Source organism: Heliangelus exortis, chromosome 7 (genome assembly GCF_036169615.1).
Source record: "Heliangelus exortis chromosome 7, bHelExo1.hap1, whole genome shotgun sequence".
Classification (NCBI taxonomy): Eukaryota; Metazoa; Chordata; class Aves; order Apodiformes; family Trochilidae; genus Heliangelus; species Heliangelus exortis.
Window position 1 is genome coordinate 30,606,299 of NC_092428.1, and position 14,140 is coordinate 30,620,438.

Here is a 14,140-nt window from a genome sequence, read left to right on the forward strand (position 1 = left end):
TTGATTACCCTGATATCCAGCAAAGCATTCCTCATGAAATCTGTGGAACAGTGCAATTGTTTCCCTAAGGCAGACTTCTAGTGATTATAAACGTTTCTCAGGTGCTACCCTGATTAATTTTTTCCAGAATTTGTTTACTAAGTCAGGTGAGAGAGATGGCCTGAGACCTCCAAGTGAAAAATACCTTTAGTGAAAAGCCAGAGGGTAAAATTCCAATGACAGAAGACTGCACCCAGTCAACAGAACCTATCTCATGCTCTTCTCATCCAGCAACTGAGAATTCCTGTGAAGAACTGATGTGTCATAGCCCTGTAGCTCCCTGGGTCAGATTCTTTGCACTTCATAGCTATCCAGCATAGTGTTCTCAAACATAAGCCAATTCACATTAATAGAACACTTTCATGTGATCCAGGGAGAAAGGGGATCCATAGACTAGCTAGGAGTGAGGGAGTGCAGAAGGTTGGAAAAATCAGGGACAGAGTGGTTACATTTCTTTTTTTAACCTAGAGGAAAATTGGGTAAGTAATTTTTAAATTAGTTCTTTACATTTAAAAATGTCTAGACTCAAAACAGTTTGCTAATTATGTTTACACGTTTCAAAAAATCAAAGGTAGTGTCTTATAAGTAAAAGAAACTTTACTCCTTAGCAGAAAAATAAAAAAAAGTGTGACTCTTTTGAGGTTTCATGTTCTCTTGCCTAACTTGTTTTATAATCCACATAACCTATGCAGTAGTCTACAGGATGATGTCTACTTAGTATCTTTCTAAGACTGATCATTGTCTGTATATCCTAAAATAGCTGTTTTTAAAAGAAGTTACAACAATACAGACTGTAACAGCAATTTGCAAATGTTAGATTTGCAAATGTTTTAAAACATGGCTCTCTTCCACCCTTGTTCTGTTTTCAGAAACAGTTCTAAGGATTTGTTTCAGAAAGGATTGCTTGTTGATTTCAAGTTGCCATGTAAGGAGAAGAATGTGTTTCTCATGCAGAATTTCAGAGATAGAATTACCTGGCTAGTCATTAGAAAGATTATGCAGATGTTTGACAATGTTTTGAAGTGAGAACTGACTATGATGTTTCATCCTTTCATGCCTGATGAAGGTTGCTTCAGGGTGTAAAACACAACACTTAACATCTGAAGGTGGAATAGTGCCTCTGGTGACCCAAACCTTTTATTGATTTCCAGGTTATTGAAGTCACTTCTTTCATTCCTTTTAACTAGGAGAATTAATCAGGTTAAACTAATACTTCACTATCATGAGATTAACAAGAGTTTTATTATGAAATTAATTTAAACATTAATGAGACTATATTGAAATTTGTTGGCAACAAGTAAGACCATGGACGCTTGAATTATTTCTATTTGTTTTGGTTTGGTTGGTGGGTTTTTTTTTTAATGAAGAAGGTTTGTGTCAACACAACATTTTGGTATGTCTTACATGTTTTGGAAACTATTTTTCAAGTAATCTATCTTCAAAAAGATAGGTTTATCTTCAGGCAGAAACTAGCAGTCACATTCACAGACACAGCATGACAATGGTAAACATGCTTCTGTCTGTATTATGAGGTTGATATTTTCTACCAAATCTGATCTTTTTTTAAAAAAACAGATTGTTTACAGCTTTCGTTTGTTTCTCAAGATACAGCTAGTCAGGATCAAGCTGCTATTTACATAGGAGTGAACCTTTTCTCCCCTACACAGCCCAAGAGATGGGTTAGAAACCTGCTATAATGTAGGAGTTAAAGGAAAAAATCTCCATCCTTTCATGTCAGAGCTCCTCAGTGATGGATTCAGAGATTAATTAAGTAGATACTAGTACATATATCCATATATATTATTTTAAAGTGATTTTGGAAAGTAGGAATGTAGAAGGACTGGTAGTTGGCTGGAAAAGTCAGATGGACCTATGAGTGGAAGGTATTATCTAAGTGTCATCTGTCATCTCCACCTGTACCTGTGGCTTCAGCTTTGATCTTGTGATTTAGGGAGATCAGGAGTCACTTGACACCTCCTCCAGAATTACCTAGTTAGTGTTTTTTCACCAAGCATTTTGACAATCTCAGGGCAAGCTGTGGAAAGCAACCTAGTCTAGGAAAAAGCTGATCTAAGTTGTATTAAGCTTGGTTATTTTATTATTAAAGCAAGTTGTCAATGAGTGGATGTGCTTGAGTTGTCACAAGGGTAGTAGTCTGTGGGGCTGCTTAGAAAGGACACCTCTGCAAAGCCACTCAGCCTGCTGCATAAAAAAAAAATTTAAAAAATTCCAAAAATTGCCCCTAGTTCCAACCTTATTCTTTATACACACTTGGATGCCTGCAGATTTTTTCCCCCATTATACAAAAAATAATTTACACTGTCACTTGCTTACTTGCTATTTTGTGGGACTTGATACAAAGCAAGCATGGTAGAAACAGAAATAGAAGCAAGAGTTAGGAGAGCTTCCAGAGTAGGCAGAGGAGGAGGGCCAAGGGGAAAACATCTCTGTGAGGGTTCAGGTTGTAAAATCTCCTGCAGGCTGCAGAAGGGTCCCTGTCTTCCATTCAGCTGGTACATTTGAGGATATATTGAGGATATTCCTTTCTTTAATCAGTGCTGTGCTGCTTCTTTCAGTGGGGGAAGTCAAACCAGGCTTTCATATTGAGCACTGACCATTATTCTGGAAAGAAGGACCTTCCATCTGAGGTTGGTTGGAACCACTTCTCAGGGCAGAGAAGACTTTCACATCAGTTTTTGTGTTTTCTGATGCTGGTAGAACATTCATAGAAGCCCCTTATGTCCATAACAAGTCTGAAAAGTTTTACCCAACATCTGTGATCTAAGCTTAAAGATAAATAAATAGCTTGAATTCAGTTGATTCTACGTTCAATTGTAGCAGCTAATGGTTGGAGGATTTTCACTGCTGACAGCCAGTATAAAAATAGATTCTTCACAGATTACAGTGTTTAGTTTTCTTGACATAATAATTTTTAAATACCAGCTTCTACAAATCACACGTTGAAACAACGTTTGATTTAATTTTTGTATGTTTTCATTAGAAGGTCTTGAACACAGGATACTATGAAAATATATTGGTTGGTCAAGATACATATAGAGAATATACAAGCCTCAGCAAGTTTCACAAAATACTGAACTACATATTCTTGCCAAATTAAATTTGTCATAAAATGCTAGTTAGGACTTGACAGACTCGTTTAGTTCTCTGATTTCAGAGCAAGCATCTGATCCAGCTAGCACTCTTCGTTCTTGGTCAAACCCATGACTCAGCCAGCTCTGAGTCCTTGCAAGTGGCTTAGGATATGTTTATTTTCTTCATGTGTGAAGCAGTAGTGTGCTTTGGAGAGTTACAGGACTGTAATAGGACTGCTGTACATAAGTAAAAGGTAAGAATTATTTCTTTTGTTACCTAGATGAAATCTGCTTTTCTGAATATAAGTAAGGAGAAAAGGTTTCTTGATTCGTGGCAAGCTGACTGGGTGTATAGTGTTTTTCTAACTTTTTATTGTTAGCAAGACAAAACGTGGTAGATATCCTAACTTAGGTTTTTTTATTTGAATGGTTGCCATATTTTCAAAAGAAATATTTTAGAAGGAAACAGGACCAGTATAATTGTGAGTAAGAAAGCAGAACCATGAGATAATCTCCTTAGAGACAGTGAAAAAACCCAGAAAACTTTATTAGTGAACCAACACTATAGCTGTTTTTGCAGAATATGTCTGACTGAGGAATTGATCAAATGAGACAAAATGGCATATATTTTCAAATGAATTCAGAATATTATATGATTTCAGAATATTTTCTCCCATTTCCAAAATGTGCTTCCTCCAGAAAACCTGTAAGAAATGTAACTGTTTGGGGGAGATAAACTAAAATAGGGATGGATATGTCTCTCAGCCCTATTTTCTATGATTCTGTGAGGTGTCAGCCATACAGCACCACTTCCCTGCACTTGAGGTCCAATGTCATCCTCTAAAAGAAGCAGAGAGGGTGTGTCTAGATCTGGAGCACAAACAATTTTTATATTAACACACTTCAACATCATGAACAACTCCAAGTTGAAGCCAGGAGCACAAAGATTGCTGCATAGGGGAAAGGGAAAAGAAGTATAAAAAAGCAGTTCATGAGTACCAAAAGCCCAATTTTTTACAGCAAGGCTTAAAAATCTGCAGTTTGGTAAAATCTGCAGCACATAAAAATCTTACGTGCCTAGATTTTAATGTGCTCCATTTTGGTTTTAGCTTGGTGTAGACTGTGAATCCTTCAACACTGCAGAGGGATAAGTGTGTGATATTTTACACACAGCAGCTGCCTTTCACTTTAGCCTAGAATAGTGTGAGCTGTTGACCTATTTTTCATCCTCACAAACAAACTTTTCATTAGACTGTAAAGATTTTGGGTTTATATTTCTGTGTATTATAAATGCCGCATATTGATACAATTTAAATTGCAGTAATTATTATTAGCTGTTGGAGTAAGTTGCATGCCTACTTGTTATAGTACCTTTTACTCACAGTTTCCATGTCACTTCCAATGGTAAACTGAAAATTATACTTAACCACTTTATGAGAAAGAGCTGATTTTGCCCACAAGGTTGGAGCATTGCACAGTTTTATTGAACCCATATGAAGACCTCTGCATGATGCAAGGGGGCAGGAGGTTTAAATTCATGGTCTACATAAAGTTAGGGTCTGGAGTTTTTTTTTTTGTTTCTCTGTTAGACTCTTAACCCATTGCACTGTTTAGATCAAAAGGTGACATGTGTCAGAAGCACTGAGCAGGGAGATATTCTTGTATTCTAACAAACTTGCCTTAACTTTTCATAATTGTCATACATGCAGTGTTTAGTCCCTGCAGGAAGACCTTCCAGCCCAAAATGAATATTCAAAACATGGCACCATTAAACCATTTCTACTGGTAGAAGGATTTCAAGAGTTTTAGAAATTTCATTTGAGCCTTTTGCATTAAAATTTCTCAACATACCTTTCTGTGTCAAGTTCTCCTCTTACATCCTAAGTTTAGTGGGATTTTATTCAACCTATAAACTATCACACTCTTCATTAAAGAATATTATTCCTTTCTAGATGCACTGAACTTCAGCGAGTAAGCCCTCAGAGTGTGCTCATACAGCAAAAAAAGAACCACATCTGAACACAAGAAGATACCAATCTTGATTCTCTTTAGCACTGTAATTATGGAAGGTGGCTCTGTATAGGCTCCAGTTGCACATGAACTTTGAACTTTAAACTGAACAAACAATTGTAGACCTTATTTTGTGTTCATATGAAATATGTTAGTACACTTCCAGGGTGCTAGCAACTGAGCCACATTTTTAAGCACCAGACTCAGGAAGTCAATATTGCAGCCATTTGCAAATGATTTCTGAAGATTTTCTTCCCAAATGATCATCCACTGTTACAATCTTTGCTTATAAAGATAAATATAGTGCCTAATTACAAAGAGCAGCCATCTTTTTGGCAGCCTGGTCTCCAGGAAACCTTCCCTAAATCAAAACTAGCTCGAGTTAAAGTACTGTAAAGCCTGTAACTAATATATTCACTAACAAGCAAGAAATACCAGTGGAAAAATACACCTGTAAATTGAGTGAATTTCTGAAACTGGATATTGTTTCTCTCAGTGGCAAATGATAACATGAATATAAATAGTGTAAGCTGAACAAGATGATATCTTATGTGAATTTAAATCTGTCATTAGGAGAAGCTGATTAGGTTTACATCTGTCAAAAGGGTGAAGACTGGTGCCATCTGTAATAACAGGGAGCAGCTTAGTTAACTTTATCTCCACCAGCCCCCATGGATCACTAGGATCACTTCCCACAACATAACATTAGGTCACTTTTTAAAAAAGCCACTACCACAAAGGCAAACATCAAGAGCTCCAGTTCAGAGTAGGAAATGCAGTTCAGGAATCCATCACTGTGCCCAGATCAGCACAGGGACTGCCTTGAACTGACTCCTGAGTCTTGTTTTGTGTGGCTGCTTAGTTGAATTGAAGGAAGGAAAATAGGTTGATAACTTACATTTTTATTAATCATTAAATATTAAATCATAATGTCAGTTTTAAACCTTGTAACAGTGATGGAACAATGGCAGTGGCAGTAGGGAAGCATTTTCATTATTATGCAATTATTATCCTTTCAAAAAAAAGCATGTAAAATCGTTTTAACTTTACTGGTTTTCCTGATTTATGATATCTTTAATGATACTTCTGTGACATTACTGTACACAAAAATGCTCCTTCCTGGCCTTTACAAATAAGCCTAAGGATGTATTTCAGTCTTGCTTAAACTTGAAATGTGATAGGGTCTTTTTGTGCAGGCCTAAATCAGCATAGCACCCTTGGGAAAAGGCCATAATCCAGAGCATATTCCATGCAAAATATAACCTATTTTTTTAGAGCAGCAATGCCAAATCCAATCAGTAACCATTTTCATTCCGAACTGGTATTCTGAGGGCTCAGTCCAGGACTACACAATGTGTCAATGGCCTAACCACTCAACTCCTCTGTGCCTCAGTTTCTGCTTTTGTAAAATATAAGCAGTGTGATCCTGCTATGTGAATTAGTGAGCAGTTTGCATAAGTAATGCTACCTAAACCCTTGCAGTACATGAGTATAAGTATTGTGCTTACTTAATATAACTATTTTCAAGGTGCAGGTGAATGAAGAAACTTAACAAGTTTCATTTCCAAGTAAATATTCGTTCAGACAACTTCAGCATCTTTGTAATGAAGGGTTCATGACTTTATCAACTCCATCTTGACTCCAAAATTGTTTCAGTGGTCAGTGACTCAGTTCCCAGAGTTATTCCTGCAAAGGTCTAGGATACTTGCTTGGACTAGAGTCTGAAGCCTTACCCTGGTTTGGCTATTCACAAGTTGTCCTGAGGTACAGTTCTCCTGAGAGACTCTTTTTATAGCTGCCCTTACTCCCTGGTAAAACACAGCACATCAAGACTGAGAAAACTGTTCTCTGCTAAACATTTAGAAGATGAGTTTATAATCTAATTTATTCTCACCTAGTGCTCAAACACCTATCATGAGATTATGAAAACCAGCTTCAGGCTAATTGGTCTCTAACTGAGGATGAGGGATACAACCTAAATAGGATATATGCATTTAATTATACATATTATGTAATACATAGGTGTATCTAGGTGTGTGTATACATTATTATGTATACATATGGAAACATAACACGTGTTGGGCCAGCACAAAAAACCAGTAAGCATCTACCCCTCAGCCCAAGGCCAGTCTGAGAGTGTTGATGGAGCCTGCTGGAAACTCAAGAACAAGACCTCCACTCCTCTGACATCTGTGTGGTCATGAAGGGTGTGTTAGCACACAGCAAACAGCTCCAGCCTCTGACATGGCAACAGACACCTCAGGCCAAGGAAGCAGGAGGGGAGGCACTACTGCCTGCCACAACTGGGGAGAGACAGCTAGAGACAAACAAGGAAGGGATTTTTTGAAGGAGAAAGAGCCTGAAAAGAGGCAAGATATAACACACACTGTAAAGCGTTCTTCCCATGCTTGATCTATGCTTCTGGTGCTGTGTTAAATCAAGCACATTGCTTATGTCTCCTTTTCTGCCTTGATATAACATGGATTTTTGTCTCTGAGTTGTGTCCTGACATCCCTGGTGCTGTGACTGGACCCCCCAGCAGGCAGAGCAGCTCAGGGAGCAGAGAGCCAGCAGGTTCTGAAAGTCCAACCATCAGCTCAGGCCTCCCACCGCTCCTTCCGAAACTTTGCCCTAATTCAGAGTGATATTTTTCCTTCCTCATCTTGGAGGAACAGGGATCCTGGCACTGCAGGGAACTGTGTGTTTTGTCTGGATCAACAGCCTTCCCTCTACCTGCTGTGCTGCATATGCTGAAAAGTAAATATAAATGTGGTTTGGAAGGAGAAATCCTCCATGCTTGGGATGTTATTCTTTGAATCATATGTATTTTGTGAAACACTTTTGGCATCACTTTTAAAGACCTCTGCATTACTTAAAGAAGAGCATGTACATGTGCTTAAAACACAAGAGAAAGATTATTCAGATCCACAGATGTAGGCACTGAGCACCATTTTAGACACAGATGTGGGTGTGACATCCTTGTGGGGCTGGCAGATAAACCACAAAACTTATCTGAGACCCATGTCTTCCAGAGAGGCAGGTCAGGGATAAACAGGACACCCTTGGGTGTCCAGTCTGCCTCTTTGAGGGAATAGAATCACATCTCAGATTTTCAGAATCATTTTTATTTATTATTGCTTGAAACTATATAGGCTTATGAAAGTTCTGTGAACAGCTGAAATGACAGACTTCTTTGAGCTGGGATAAGATGTAAGATAAAATCAATTAACACCCCCATGTTTTTTAGGAAGTGTACCTCCTGATGAAGGTTTGAATGACATTTAACTCAAATTCCAGCATATCTGGCAAATTGGAGCAGGCTAAGGGAGCCAGTGCTGACATCCCAGCTGCTGCTCAGTGGGCTTTTTTACCTTGGGCAAAACAGTTTATCTCCAAGGAAATAGGCTGCTTATTCTACACCTTTTGTGCCATGAATGTTTAGACTAAAAAATCTGAAGAAGGGCCTATGACTTCCTTAATCTGTTTTTTTTTTAAAAATTATTTTGTCTCTTAGTAGAAGGAACTTGGAATCCCTTTGTTTCTTTTCTTTCATACTTGCACATTACAAATCAGCAAAAGGCTGGGCTGCAAAAAAAAAAAAAAAAAAAAAAAAAAGAAAGAGCTGTCTCATTTTAAATGCTCAGCCCAGTACGTCCAGTGGTGGATATCCAGATTGCCCAGTCTCTGGTTATCCTGGGGGGAAGGGCAGCAAAATACCATTTCAAAACTCTCAGACAAAGCCAGCTCAGCTTTTTGTTGCCAAGCAGCATCACAATTTTACAGCTGCTCCAGCTGCTGATGTTGCTAAGCAACATCTTTCCCATCAAGTTGTGCACTTTTAAATCATTACATGTTTAGTAATTCTCGTTATAAGATGATGTTTTCTCTCCCAGGTCTTGGTATTTGAGCTGCTAGAATCTGTGAGAAAACCGGAGCTGAAGGACTCATAGGTCACTCTTTCAGATCTCTCCAATATTGTTCTTATGCAGAAGCAGAATATAATTTTGCATTAGTTACAGCAAGATCAAAGAAGAGCAAAATTCTGAAAACCCCTCTTGCTTCTCTTACCTAAGAGAATAACTGGTGCTTAATGGTAAAAGTGCTTCAACAGAGCTTTGCAATGCTTTATGTGTGGTATCAATCATCTGAAAGTGAGGAATAGAAAAACATTTTGTCTGATTTTGGTATTATTTATACCATAAAGCAAAATGAGCTCAAATTAAGTTGTCTTACAGAAAAACCTAAGGTAGCACGGATTCAATTTGTAAGAGGGGGATGTGGTTGTATACCAAAAACTGTGTACATTAGTATCAAATTTGATCACTCAAGACAAATTTTATGGATCTTACTGAAATGCCTAACTCATTAAAGCTACACAGCTTCCAGTCTGAGCTGTGTTTTCCCCTAGTCTGAGCCTTCCAGTCCTCCTGGCTTAGATCCTCTTTTGATCACGAAAAAGCAGCCTCCCAGGGTGAGGATGGAGCACAGGGGAATTCCAGCAAACACCAGTAATGCGGCCTGATGTGAACACATCTTCTCTCAGCAGTTCTACCATAAAATCAAAGAAAATAAATCAAGACATAAGAGGGTGAGGGTGAGGAGTGCTCTCACATTTAGGGGTTTACACAAACTGATTTGACTTCATCCTGGGAACAGAGCAGAAGAGCAGCATCTGCATAGATGGGAACTTGGGATAGCTGGGATAGGAGCTGGGTTTGTCCTAATTTAGATATGAGAGTGGACCAGAAATCTGAGCCCAAGGGTGTTGTCAGGGTTGCTTTAGACCCAGAGCTGGGAGAGCACTGTTGCTGTCTGTTAGCAGGGATGTCACTCCCCTCATTTCACATGATTCATGGGGTCTGGAAGCAGTGAAGTTGTCTGAGTGGCTTTGCAAACCTTACACAAGGTCAGGCAAACAGAGGGATTCTCCTGTGCACATGTCTTGCCAAAAATATACAGTCAGAAATAATGATCAACTACCAGAAGGCCATTTCCCCCAGTCTTTGTGCCAAAAAGTTGTTTTGTAAGGCAGCTTCTTCACTTGCACTTTATGGCATTTTCTGGCCTTTGCTTTAGAAATGGAACAGCACCAAATATGAGTTCAGCTTCTGTTTATGAAGAAATAATGCAGTTAGTAGAAGTGGAGACATATTAGCAAACCTGTGTTTTCCTGAGATCCCACAGGATCCTTGCTCTTAAATTCCTGGCAGAGAGCCTAAAAAAACCCAAAACAAAACATTGCATAATTTGTTGCCTATAGGCAATGAATTATACAATAGCCCTATTTTTTTCTAAGGAAGAGCACCCCAAAACTTTGTTTTGATGAACTTCAGCTTTTCTGGATTCAAAAACAGGCTGGGGAGACCAGAAAAAGTGGGACATGGCAGTTTCACATTTTTAATTAGTGAGCTTTGCTGCAGATCTTGACTTTTTAATCTTGAACTCTTAGAACACAGCACAGATTTATTTGACATACTGTATTACCCACACACCACCAAACCCACCCATATGTACCTTACTTTATAAGCTGAAAAAACCTCAGGGAATAGAGGTAATTTATTTCTGATCTCTGGGATTCTTTGATCAGTAACAGAAGCTTAAGGTGGTGCAGTAATGCTGGAGCTTGGATTGCTTCATAAAACAAAAAAAGGTTAAAAAAGCCAAGGTACTCATGTAGTCCCTGACCTTACAACTTCTCATTCCAGCTCTTGACATTTCTATTGTTTTCAGGCCAGATGTTTTTAGACCAAGACTTTGTGGAGCAGAGAACAAACACTGGAAAGCCAGCAGCCAAAACATATGAAATCCTATAAAACCCTGCCTCTTATTCCTGTCAGGTATGAATTTTCCATGCCAATAACACTGCCAAGCAGCTCTTAGGTTCTGCAAACAGTTGAGAATTGGCTGGGTTGCACCAACAGGCACCACTGGTGTTTCCAGAAACTTGCTAACCACTTGTCCATTAATGATAAATAAAGTGTCTTTTGTTATCAGCTGTCTCTCTGAGCACCCCTTAGTGGAATAACTTCTGGAAGGGACAAGGAGCATAACTGATAACAATTAGCACACCAACAAACCAGTACTTCTTGCAACAACACATTTCAAAGGGGTTTTGTCATGGTTCCACCCATCACGATGATTAAATGGGAAATTATTTCAGCATAAGCTGAACAGGAACATCCACATTTGCTGGCAGGTATTTCTGAGAGCTTTCAAGAGTAACCTGAGAAAATGAAAAACAAACTTAAACAAAAACAAACCTGAAAACAAAATGCTGGATGCCTATTGCTGACAACACTAATTTTCCTTCAAAAACACCTGAGTAACTTCCATGGGGTGTTGATACTGTCTCACTGAACAATTTCTGTAGTGCCAGAAGCACTGCTCACACCATAGCCCAAGAAACACTGGAAATGCAATATGTTGTAACCAAAATCAAGTTTCTCTGTGGTTACTTTTGTGAAAAACATTAATCCTTAATTTATGGCATGCAGAGCCATAGCAGCTTCCCAGGAGCAGGGGGAGGCCGGGGTGGAGGAGGTCTGACTTGTTTTCTTTTTGCCTGGGGTGGAGGCAAGTTGGTTGTTCAGCAGGTTATGAAGGTGGGTCCCTGGGAGTAAGCCTACATTTCATGTCAGTCTGAGGAGAAGTAGGAGGAAAATAAGGTGAAAACTGGTGAGGTGAAGATGGAAGGAATGGTTTGAAGACATGTTCTGAAAGTGTCAGTGAAGCCAGAGCTGCCAGATTAATCCTGCAATGTAAGTGTGAAGTTATATGTTCTGTCACTTGCTCATTTCAGGAGAGGAGTTGTTTTATTGTCCAGGTACAAAAGTCTGTATGAGCTGATCAGACCAATTGGGTACTAGGGAGCAATTTTTTTGAGATATGTAGTGTTAAAATAATTTTAATAATGACATGTAAATTGTAAAAGATAGCATAGACAGATGAGACAGATTATCTTTTGGTTAATGTATGTTTGTTTAATGAATGGATTTCTAGCAGGATTTTAATGTTTACTTGAAATTCTATACATATGATAAAGCACTTGTAGCTTGCAACCTAAGTAGTGCTTGGGCACTGAGAACATGCTTTAGAAATAATCTATGTAAAAAGGATTACAATAACATTGTAATCTGAAAAATTATCTTAGTTCCTTTGCAATATAATTCATGCATTATTATCATGATCACTTCTTATTGCAGGATATAGATACTTTATTCCCTATTTGTGACATTTATCTGCATTATTAAGCAGATGGTAATGTGAGAATTGCAGGACGATTGAAATTTTATACTCTGGGTAAAGAAAAAGTAAACAGCATAATAGTAGAGATTTGTGACACCTAGCACTTTTGCCATGCTTTTTATTCCTTTACACTTCAATTTAAAAAATGCAAATAAAGTATTTTTGTCTTCTAGCTGAATATTACAAATATGGCCTCGATAAGTAGTTGCTTCTCCTAAGTTTTGTTGAGTTGGTGCAGAAGCATTAAGAATATATAATCCACTGTAAATAAACAAAATCCAAAGTAAATAAATTTACTTTTAAATAAATAGAGCAGCACTGTGCTACACTGGTTAATCTATTTCATAACTTGATAAGCAAACTCTGCATTTTTCACAACTGATACACAAGACCCCACCCTAATTAACCAAACAGCTCCATGGGGACTTGGAGAGCTTCATTAATTCCCCTGCTTCTCTGATTCCTCTGAGTGCTTGTGAAGAGACAGTTTTAAGAGCTCTAAATTTCCTGGTGTTTTCACACATTCTCTGTGGAAGCAGAAAAAGAGCTGGGAAGGGAAACGCTGGTCAGGTCCATGGAAGAGAGATGCCAGGAAATTCACTCTGAAGGAAATGTGCTGGTTGAGAGCAGGACATTGCTATAGGGAGGTTATTATTCCTCTCCTTTGCATTGAAGCTTTAGTTAACTGCTTGGACAGTGTGAGAATATTTGGTTGCATCAATACATATTTAAATTTAATCTTAACCTGCTGTCTTGGAACATTTCACTGAACTGGGCCTGCAAAGATTTGTGTTGCTCACTATTGCATGATGGAGCACTTGGTACTTGGGGAATAGTGAATTTGGAAGTATTACATCCAGTCTTTCATTTTGTTCAGTGCTGTTTTAAAGCAGTAGAGGATTTGGAAGTAATCTCAGCAGATAAAACCTCGTGTTGTTCATTAATCACTACAAGTGCAATTCTGGCCCCAATGATTTCAACAGGAGCAAATTCAAGCAGCAACAAAGCCCCTGAAGACACAAAAGTTTAAACAGAGCATAGCTGAAAAGCACAGTACTGAACCTCTCTCTCTCTCTCTCTCTCTCTCTCTCTCTCCAAGACTCCTGTGAAGAAAGTCTTGGAGAGAAATAATAATCCTTCAACTTTAGAAAAATATTCTGTAGTAATAAGTAATAATATTCCTTAAAAGCTTCTATGGTTTCTTTGGCTAACAAAAAACAATCTTTCTTTTCCAGCCTGATTTTAATGGAGTTTTTCTTGACATATGCCACAAACCACTCTCTTATTCTTTGGGAAAAAAATATGAAAGAGAGTGTGCAGTTTTCACCCATCCAGTAACAAAATAAATACAGTGAATTTAAATTCCTGAGCTCCAAAATGAAATGTCTAGAGCAAGAAGTAAATGTCTATAAGTGAATTCCTCTTGTGCACAAGAACTATTTACTATCCTTAAAAAAACAAAAAACAACAAAAACCTCCAAACCAAACCAAAAAAGCCTAAACAAAACCAGAAATTGATGTTGGCTAAGGAGACATTAATTCTGGAACTGCTGGTCACAGTTCTAATGTTCTAAAAATATTTTTTTAAATCAAAAAATTAGAATTTAACTAATATAAAACCAATAATAATTAAGGCGGGCAGATCCTGTTAAGTGTAAAAGAAAAGAGAAGAAAAGAAAAGAAAAGAAAAGAAAGAAAGAAAATGTTAAAGAAAATGTGTAAACAGAATAATGCCTAAGAAAGCAGAGTATGAC

General features: G+C 38.1%; 1 protein-coding gene across 19 annotated transcripts in view; it reads left to right on the forward strand.

Moving 5' to 3' along the window:
- The first annotated feature begins 400 nt into the window (after window positions 1-400).
- Window positions 401-14,140, forward strand: part of TACC2 (transforming acidic coiled-coil containing protein 2) — a 129,098-nt gene continuing 115,358 nt past the window's right edge. For 12 of the 19 annotated variants that reach the window (XM_071749581.1, XM_071749588.1, XM_071749578.1 and 9 more), the window contains exon 1: window positions 405-518. The gene's annotated coding sequence lies outside the window, so the exon portion shown is untranslated. Of the gene's footprint in view, window positions 519-11,774; window positions 11,900-14,140 lie in introns of those variants that run through there. The other 7 variants (XM_071749575.1, XM_071749577.1, XM_071749589.1 and 4 more) reach the window with 3 other exon arrangements.